General features: G+C 40.3%; 1 long non-coding RNA gene across 1 annotated transcript; it reads left to right on the top strand.

Moving 5' to 3' along the window:
- The first annotated feature begins 331 nt into the window (after nucleotides 1-331).
- Nucleotides 332-5,983, top strand: LOC134911664 (uncharacterized). Its single transcript, XR_010176749.1, has 3 exons — nucleotides 332-388; nucleotides 1,639-1,778; nucleotides 4,954-5,983. It is a non-coding gene; the product is annotated as an uncharacterized LOC134911664 (long non-coding RNA).
- Nucleotides 5,984-8,308: the final 2,325 nt, after the last annotated feature.

Genomic DNA, 8,308 nt, shown 5'->3' on the forward strand with positions numbered 1-8,308 from the left:
GTAAGCGTCACTGGTACAGGGGGCGTTACGTGTGTAAGCAACACTGGTACAGGGAGCGTTACGTGTGCAAGCAACACTGGTACAGGGGGTGTTACGTGTGTAAGCGTCACTGGTACAGGGAGCGTTACGTGTGTATGCAACACTGGTACAGTGGGCGTTACGTGTGTAAGCGGCACCGGTACAGGTTGTGTTACGTGTGTAAGCAACACTGGTACAGAGGGCATTACATTTGTAAGTGTCTCTACTACAGCGAACTAATTCAGCTAGTGAACAACTTGGAATGACCCCCATAGGACGCTGCAGTAAAACAATGTTTTTTCCCCTATCTACAGTGTAGAGACTTGCTGCAGATACAGTGGCAGACCCTCCAGCTGCACCTTTTTGACAGGTACAGTCCCTTTTTTTTATGGTCTGTACTGTTTTTTGACTCTCCAAGCTTCCATTGAAAGTATAGGAAAAGGTGCGTTGTCACGGCGCTGTACCCATTGCCACGCCCCCTTTTCGAATTAGTATCAATGTTTATGTTTAAATTGTTGGAGGGTGTGTTGCTGCAGATGCAGGGGGACTATTTTGGGTTGTTGGGCTGGAGCTGCAGCTCCATCAGCCCCATTGCTAATCCTGCTCTGTCAAAACACAGCAGGCAAAGGGCAGAGACTTCCATTGGATGTAACCTGTGTGGGAGGACGTTTCTCGCCCAATCAGCTGTGGACTGGGTGTGATAGACCTGCTGCTAAGCCAATGAGATATATAAAACAGCGCGGTCCTAGTTCTGAGGTATATATCTGAATACTCGTACAATATATACTGTAAGATACACTTCTTGTTGACTAACGCCGTCTGTAAAGAGACATGTAGAACACTTAAGTGTTTGTAAAGTATTTGCCCTGATTACAGGTGGCTTTACAAGGTAGACCTTGCCCTGCAGTCATTGAGACCAGTTGCAGCTATCCCAAAGATGGCGCCCAGCGTCTCAGTCAGGTAGTGAGGGAGAGTGAAAGCCAGCTCAAGGGCAGGAAATCCACTCAAAGTTGGCACCCTGGTCCAGGCCAAACGCTGGCTCCCCTATGCTGGTACTCACCACCTGTTACTACGTAGTCTTATTAAATTGTGCGTTAGTACACCCAACTTGTACTTCTATGCCCTAGCAGATATAGTGGGGTCCCTGTGCATAACAGTGTCCATGCCAGCGCCCCACTCCGTCTCCCTAGACTGCGAACAGAACATGATTTAGTAGCGGGTCCCGCCTGGCTGACCCTCTTACCTCCTCCCCGTGGCAGCCACGACAACCCTGAGAGCGTCTGCTACCGTGTTCCTAGAGTCGGAGTGTCTCCACTGCAAGTATCCGGGAACTGAGCCATGGGAGTATGCGACACTGCTTGGAAGGTGATGGAGCCGCAGCGCTGAATGTCACTCTGACATGTAAGTGCTGCGGCCCTTGAAGTCTTCTTAGAAAGCTTTTTCAGGCTGAAGACTTTAGCAAGGCACTGTTACTAGCCAGTTTTATATGATTAAGCAACCTTCAAATGCAACATCCAAGTAGATTAAATGGTCAAGTTGGATGATTCAGATTTGCATGCACACTTGTGGAGAGATCTGTGTGTAGATGCTGCACAGTACATGTTTATATTTCTCTGTCAGTCTTCCTCCACAGGGCCAGTGTTGTGCCCCAGATCCCCCCTTGTTCTTCAAATTAGTCCCCCACGGCAGCAGTTTATTCCTTACACTGCACAAGCTCTTAAGATTTGACTTCTAGACATACTTTGCAGTATAAGATCAAGGTAAAGTGAGAACTAGGTATGATCCTAAGCACTGGAACTCAATAAATTGTAATAGGTTGTTGGGTTAATCCTCAATCCAACCAAAATTAGTTTGTATAAATGAATTTGTAGCAATAAATGTTGAGGTGCATCCATGAGTCTAATCACTGTTTATACACTTGCATTTGGAGCTTGATGTGTTGATTCATCGGTGCATGCTATTGAGACTAAATATGGGCATACACTATACAATTATCTTGCATATAATCTGTGGGGTTTATTATGATTTGCCACGGGTTCCCGGTGTTTAACATACTGGCGCTGGGATCTCTTCCACCGACATGCCGACAGCGGGTTGAGCGCAAATTAGCCCGTTGCGTGTACGCTTGCGTGCAAATTCTCCCTCCATGCCGGTCGTTGACCCCCATATGCCGGGTGTTGTGATTCCGGCGGCGGTATAGATTGCTTTGATCCTGACAGCTGGCATAGTGAATACCACCCTAATCTGTGGTTGGAATGAAAACATGGTCATGGATGCAAGCAGCTGACAATCAACCATTTGTTAACAAACTCTGTAAAATGGACAACATTATTGATTTTACCAATTTGTATAAAAGACAGGTTTTGTTTATTTTCCAGGAGTAAATGGTCCATTGTCACTTGCTCTAATCCATTCCCAGGTTTTCATTCCAACCTCCTATTATCTGCCAGATAATTTTATAGTGTATGCCAGTTTACAACTGTGTATTTCTGCTAATCTTGCAACCAATTGTTTTTCAGAGTCATCCATCAGCAACCTTGATAATCCTACATTGTGCGTATTAATACACACCAAATTCTCACACATAGATTGCATCAACCCCATTAAGATGTATTTCTGTGTGTGAAAATTGCCTCCATGGTGACAGCCAGAACTAGTTCTGCCGGGCTCAGAGCCAGATTCATAAGTGCATCCTATTATTGCTGCATGCAAGCTGGTGATATTTACATTCTGTGCATGCAACCAATTCGCACTGCACTTGTATTCCAATGGTTACTATTCTAAGTTGCAAATCCAAATAGCATTTGTCTCTAGTAAATTTTTATCTTAAAGTAATAACCATTGGGATACAAGTGCAGTGCGAATCAGTTGCATGAACAGACTAAATATTGCCCGCCTGCATGTCGCATCAACATTTTGCATTTATGAATCAGGCTATGAGCCTTCCGTAACTATCATACTGTATGGATGTAAATAGATAGGAACACTTTAGTTCAAATACATTTTTCCAAAATGATGCTGTAAAATAGATTCCATCGGTGGTGAGGAATACAGATATTTCTTAGTAGGGATTGCTATCAATCTCTGTTATCTCAAAGATTGATATTTATATAACTGAATTTTTTTTTTATGTACCGATTTTTTAGGCATGACGTAGACTGTATTTTTCAGAAATTCACAATGCTGCAGTGTTAAATTTAACTTCCCTAGCTTCAGCTGCAGTAATTCCACAGTCATCCTCAGTAACCAGAGGGTCACTCAGAAGGCTGTAAACAAAGGGTCACTCAGAAGGCTAATGTTCATGCAGTGATAAAATGCTTATGTCAAAGTTGAAAAATATCATGATGCATATCCTTTTGTACTAACCCCATGCACATGCCCGCTGTGCGTGCACTCGCTCTGCCGTGCGTACGCATATCCGCACTTTGCGTAATGGAGCTTCCACGGCCATGCGCTTGGTATGCGCATTTACGGTAGAGTTTGTGAGCGTGTAGCGTGCGACTCGATTGTAGCATATTTAACCCATATAGTGCGTTTTGTAGTTAATATTCACCTAGACCATGTCAGCGAGTATGATTAGTTTAAACTGTTCCTGGACAGAGAGATTCCTCTCTGCATGATATGAAGGGTCAGATAAAGGTTGAAAAGTGGTGTCTAGTATCCAGCTGTAGGGTATTTTAAGGGTAATATTCAGATGTTAGTTAGGAAAGGATCGCTCGCTCTTGCGTATAGTTATGTAGAGAAGTAGATTATGAACATTAACTGTATTTGCTGTAAGTTACAGATGCGGCGGGAATCCTTAGGATACCTCCCACATGAGCAGTTGGGGAAAGACACAGCCCACCTGTTCAAATCTACCTATGACCTTTTCTGTAATGTAGAGACACATCTCTGTGTCCAGTGAACAATGAGATTACAGGTACCATTGTATTGTGAATGTATGTTGTGTATATAAAGACCACTCTTGCCTTGCCAGCCTCATGTCTCTGAAGGCTTTCTACCTGAACAGCTGATGACTGGACTCCAGGTTGCGCTTGCGAAAGATTCCCCACGTATGCATATTTATCTGTAGCCATTTCTTCGCTCTTGTTTGCCATTGTTCATGTTATTATCTGTTATTATGTTAGATTTCTGTGTTAGCTTGTATTGTATAACTTGTATTGGTTTTCCCCTTTTTCTCTAAACAATCCACGGCAGTGTTAGAGCTGCTGTGGTTTTAACCAAACCCGGTCTTGTGTTTTCACTTTCCTGCAAAGGGCTCTCTTAGCGTCTTAATCGCTCAAACAGCATACACATTGTTAATGGTTTTAAGCTTTACATCACTGCAGTATTTGACTACTTAGGTTTAGAGTATAAGCATATCCTTACTGTGTTTTATTAGCAAGGTTTAAATGTTATCGACTGTGTGTGTGCCTGCTGTGTGTATTCCGTACACTCAGCGCAGCGTGTGTACGCCAAGTGCGTACCACGTGAAGGACTCTGTACGCAAATAGCGTACAAAGTGCGTAGCACGTACACCTGGTCTAGCGGCCATAGCAGCTCCACGGTATTAGTATATAGCTTTATGTTTAAAGGTAATATTTGACATTATCACTTAATCTTAAGAAATCAACTGAACACAAAAGCCAACAGTAGTCATCGAGTTACAGAACACATCTTCTTAAGCATTTGCATGTGCATTTTTTATAATGTCCGTTGTGAACAAAGTTATGGTGGCTGTGAAGGACATATAACTTATAATCATGGCCAATGCTCTATTATATGTAGTTAAGATATGTGCAAGTGAGCTAGAGCATGAACATTTTTTTCTTTATTAATTTTTCATAACAAAACACATTTTTCTAACAAACCAGTTATAGTATTGAAGTCATATAAAATGTAATAAATTTTTCAAAAAAAAAAATATTCCTAAATTTTTAATTTGTTTACTAACAGGCATGCAAGACTGCAATATGTATTGAATATCAAACTTCGAAAAATGTTACAGCACATTTGAAATGTCAATGAGATGAAAGCATGGTGATACAAACCCCACCAAATGCTATTCCCAGCAGCCTAGAAAAGGGGGACAGAGCTTGTTGATGCAGTGATTTCCTTTTGTCCACTTTGATCTAGTGTGGTTTGTATTATATAATCAGGCTATATTTAAGTTGGCTAAAGGTCCTGGACTAATTCAGTTATCTACTTTCTTTTTTACTAAATACGGGGCTGTACAACACTAAAAAATGAATTATTTAGTGCATTCTGTGCACAAAAACTTCTTTTTTGTAGTAACCCTTTTATCATTTTTCTGTACACCAGCACAGGAAAAATGCAGCCACAGTTTACACTGATGACACTGAATCATGTCTTCATCTGTCAAATAAAAGTTACATGTACAATGAAGTGTCATCTTAACTTTTTTCTTTTTTTGCTTTGATTTGAAATGTGTGTGTGGAAACATTTCGATTTTTTCATTTTCAAGGCATTTTATGAGATGCTTCCTCATCTGATCTTGCTCAAATTTGATTGTAGACAATTTGAAACAATTTGCAAGAGCTACACAGTTTGCTAACGCAAACAGACCACAGTCATTGATTCCCATCTGTTTCTGGCAGCACCTAAAATTAATATCAAGCACTTGATTAACCCCATCAAACAGTGGCAAATATAACTGTTTGAGCTGTTTTTTTAGTGTATCTGGGACACCTGAAAAAGTTAAGGAATCGTAAACAGTAACTGTATTCCTAACTCTTTGAGATGTGACCCAGTGTGCCCCAAGATGGTGAATTTGAAGCACCTGGTCACTATCACAAGCAGTACCTGAATTTTGTGCAAGGATCAGGGTATCAATGAAACCTGCATATGAAGGATGGCTCTGTGAGATCAAGTACTGACAAACATTTATTATATTGTCATCAAGCCATGCTCCACTGCTTATTTCCTCTCTATCTTGGTATGTCAGCTTGATGCCATTTATGGTCAACCAAGTATCTGTTTGGTTAACTGGACTGACAGCTTCCAGTTCATCATCTACAGGTTGAGAGATATCTATCCTCACCTCAGCTTTTTGCATTTCTGCCTTTACCCCAAAACGCTGGGCTCCTGTCTGTTTAGGCTTTCCATACTTCCTTTTTGGAAGTGGATTTATACTCTCTGTTTTGTTTGTTTTTTTGGGGGATTCAATTAATGGAATTCCATGATCCTTTGGTATAGCTGCAAAAACTTTCTCATAATTTTTAGTACAATCAACCAAAAATTCCATAAGGAAATTTTTATCTTTAACCAAATACACACAATCAATGCTTTGTTTTAAAGCTTGTACACATCTTCGAGTGACTCCTGTTCTTCTTCGTGGAGGTAATTTGCCGGGTTTTAACATGGATTTTAAAACCAGTTTATCTTTTGAGTCCACATTCTCTTCAGTTTGTTCACGCTTTGTACGCCCCCAAAAAAATTCTTTGTCTAGAGTAAATAGTCTGTTTTCTGCATACAGTGGATTAATATTTTCCCACTTCCATGTTGTATTGCAGCGCAAAATGGCACACATGTGCTTGCAAGGCAAAAGGAACCTTAACCAGTCAATACAGGTACAAGATGGACAATCACTTCCTAAATTTACATTGTACTCCCTTTCTCTATCTGCCTCACTCTTTACCATGAAAATGCCTTTGTCAACATTCAAACAGGTAATGTGATCTTTATCCAGATTGCTAAACCACCGTTTTAACACATGTAGTACAAATCCCCTTGGACGATTCTGTAAGAAAGCTGGCAATTCTTTCTTATATTTTCTGTACATTTCTGAGAATTGCACATTCAACTGCACATACCTAGAGAAAAGGAAAAGCATTTTAAGATATATTTTTCATAAATATGAAAATAATCATAAATTAAAAATTTTTTTTTTCAAAGCCTCTTCTTTTAAAATTTATATTTCCCCCTCCTGCAGCTGCATTCCCCCATATTCCCCACTGCCGGCAATGATTACCTGGGCTGCACGAGGATGTGCTCCAGCCATGGTGTACCCCTACCTCACTGCTGTTACTGTTTCAATGAACACCACAGCTGCTATCACGTTGTAAACAGTTTGAAGTGATCTCAATAGATCCCTCTGCTGCACAAGCTTCCATGTAAATGGCTGTTTGTTAATAGATTCGGGGGCTGTACACCATTTAAAAATGTTGAACAGTTTCACTGTAAAAATTTTTACAATATTTTATTGTCAAAACTTGATAAATATCAAAATTTATAAATCCCATTATTTTAGTATGGGTTATGTGTAAATTATTGCGGCAAGTCAGTTACTGGGAGATATGAGCAATATCTCAGCCATTACAGCCTTTAGAAATTATTCTGCTATGAAATAAAATGGGAAAAAGGGTTGATATTTTATTTAAATAAAACCCTGTTTAGTGTTGATGAACATGCCCCTAAATGCTTTGTTGCCTACACATGATGTGTTCATGAATAAAATGTATAATATTTTCGAGGTTAATAATTATGATGAAAAATTCTATGGTATAGACACAAAATAATCTTACACTTTTTTAAAAACATAATAATACATAAATCCTATTTAAAACAAAACGGATTTTACTGCTCTATTCTAAATATAGCTTGGTGTGTTTGTTTTGGCATTTACATCTATTTAATATCTAAAGTCACATAAGCATAATGACATATAGACAAAAACAAACAATTAACAATACAGTTGCTTATTCTAATGTGAAAACACAAACTATAAAATAAAGTGAAAATTAATCTTACTTTCTGTAGCCATCAGGGAAGAAACGTGAATAAAGAACACTGAACAGTTCACTAAGTGTGCAGTTTTTGTAGCCCTGAAGATAAGAATGTTTTAGCGTTTCATTTTGTCTTTCCAATCCATTATTGGTATTGATAACCACATGCATTGTTTTATTTCTGTAAACGTGTGCCCACATCTGTTATTGGGAATAAAAAAAATAGGATTTTGGTACTTACCGATAAATCCATTTCTATGAATCCTCTAGGGGACACTGGAGTCCTATACAGTAGTCGTGTTATACAGTAGTGGTGTGAAGCTAATGCGGGAGCAGACACGGGGGAGAGCAGCGCCGGTGGATGTATCACAGCCGCCGCTCACGGCAGCGTCCACCCGGCTCCAGCAAGCGAGACCTTGCTTGCTGGAGCCGGCTGGACACTGCCGTGAGCGTCGGCTGTGACACATCCTTCGGCTACACTGCTGTAGCCGATGCTGTAGTGCTGCTCTCCCCCGTCTGCTGGCGTCTCTCCTCCGTCTCATCTACCTCATCTTAATTCAACTTTT

Source organism: Pseudophryne corroboree, chromosome 4, assembly GCF_028390025.1.
Source record: "Pseudophryne corroboree isolate aPseCor3 chromosome 4, aPseCor3.hap2, whole genome shotgun sequence".
In the NCBI taxonomy this organism is placed as follows: Eukaryota; Metazoa; Chordata; class Amphibia; order Anura; family Myobatrachidae; genus Pseudophryne; species Pseudophryne corroboree.